The sequence below is a fragment of the Etheostoma cragini genome, chromosome 19 (genome assembly GCF_013103735.1).
Source record: "Etheostoma cragini isolate CJK2018 chromosome 19, CSU_Ecrag_1.0, whole genome shotgun sequence".
NCBI lineage: Eukaryota > Metazoa > Chordata > Actinopteri > Perciformes > Percidae > Etheostoma > Etheostoma cragini.
Genome location: NC_048425.1, coordinates 903611 through 905763, shown reverse-complemented (window position 1 = coordinate 905763; position 2153 = coordinate 903611). Strand labels below are relative to the sequence as shown.

The following is a 2153-nucleotide window of genomic DNA, read 5'->3' as shown; positions in this document are numbered from 1 at the left end:
AACTAGACCAACAGATATATAGCAGCACTATGCCAAATTACTTCAACTTCATTATTGTTCTAGCCGACAGATAACCAAGCATCGTATCATTAAAAATAGAGTAAAACATAACATTCAGTTCAGACTAAACACAACAACGTTATATGTAAAGAATATATTTATCTCCATGTTATGCATGTATTAAAAGATTTTTACAAACAATAAACTGAGACAATAGACAAACACAGAAAGGAACGATTTAATTAAAGAATAATTTTGATATTTTTTTATCAATTATTTTCTTTTTTCATGACTTTGATTCTCATTTAATTTTACAAGCTTACCGCTTACTGTGTAAACAAGCAATCAAGGAAAAGTAACCAAAATAATACACAGCATAATTGTATTTGTTAATACAGTTGAAAACGTATATTAAAAGGTTTGTCAGCACAACTAATTCAGCAAAAAATAAAAGAATGTCGAAAACATCACTCAGTAAATGCAAAATGTGTTTTCTTCAGATTTTAACCTACACGACAAAACAACAACCAGAAAGATGATATTTCTCAAAGCAAATATTACAAATAATAATAAAATACAGAACTCAGCATCTGAAGATCTTTCCATCTTTTTATTACATAAAATGGAGTAGGGGATTCTACAATGACAGTATACACTGAATTAAAACAATAACAAAAAATAGCTTTAGTGTGAAGATAAAACAGATTTGACAGCTGTCGATATGTATTTCAGCCAGGAGAGACATGTTAGCCGATATGCAAATAAGGTTTAATGTACAGCTTAATAAAATGTACAAAGTCTTTGGCAATTAGACTCCATCGCTACACGAATATTTCATATATCTATATATATATATATAGGTGTAGAGAACCATCAGACCCCCCCCCGATGGAGTCTAGACACCGGTGGTGGTGATGAAGGAGCCCCAAGACCAGACCGAAGGAGGCTCTGGACCGGTAGAGGACTGGAGGTGGAGGGTTGCACAGCTGATAGCAAAGGGAGAAACAGATGGTTTAAAGCAGGGTTGTGACTCTCTGATTGGTCCTTGACAACTGTGTGTGATTCTGATTGGTTTAGCAGGTAGAGCGTTGATTAAGAGTGAGGTCTTCCTGGGAGGATTTAAACAGATATATGATAAAATATACATTTATTAGGATAACAGCTGATTTGATTTAGGAGAGCATCAATTAATAGTTAGGTCTTCCTGAAAGAAATTAGCTCCATTTGTGTTCCAGAGGACAAGACATTTAACACAGACATTAAATCATTAAACATACAGAATAAATTACAGCAGCTCCCATTTTGATTGTGATATTAATTAATTTAACCATTTGTCTTTATACCAGTTGAGTTCTGGGATTGAAAGTTATATCGAGCCTTAATTATGAAAAGTTAGTTAGTTAGGTTAGTTTAGGCTTCTAGTGTTTGTGTATGTAAATCTCTCTGTGTGGTTGCCCGGAGAGGATTGGCCGGCGTGATGGCTCCGCCCACTTCCCTGTTCCAGGCCTTGATGTTGATTGGCCGCTGTGGATCCTGCTAATCCCCTTCCTGCAACCAGCCCAGTGAGGGTTCAAAATGCTCTTGGATTGATCAGTCTGGGCGGCTGAATGTAGAGATCAGTCCGCCGTGCGGTCCGGGTAGATACGCTGTTGTTAGAAGGTGTTGTGTTAAAAGGTGTTGTGTTAAAAGGTGTTGTGTTAAAAGTTGTTGTGTTAGTAGCTGTTGTGTTAAAAGAGTTTGTGTTAAAAGCTGTTGTTAAAAAACTGGTAAGAGTTACTAGTTAGAGCCTGTTGTGCTTAAATCTTTGTTTTAGTTTATATTCTGCATGTGTTATAATTTGGCGAGCTAATGGGTGCTGTGCTCTTTTAGTTTTGTTTGGAATATCTTTAGCAATAAAACTAAAGCAACGCTTTACAAAAAAAACATAAAACTGAGCGGCAGCGCTGCCATTTCCACCACTTTATGAACCAAATATTTTGCAAATTAATGCACCACAAAATCCAAACGGTGATCATGATGGATTTGATGTTCCCAGAACATGTCCCATTCATTTAGTTGATTCCAAATCAAATTCTCCACAGAGATAAAAGTCACCATGTTTCAGATGAATATGACTCGATGTTTTCACGTCCGCACATCAGAATTCATCTTTC

General features: G+C 36.0%; 1 protein-coding gene across 1 annotated transcript in view; it reads left to right on the top strand.

The window, feature by feature from the left end:
- LOC117962129 (butyrophilin subfamily 3 member A2-like) overlaps positions 1–2153 on the top strand; it is a 23268-nt gene that overhangs the window by 4858 nt on the left and 16257 nt on the right. The window lies entirely within an intron of this gene.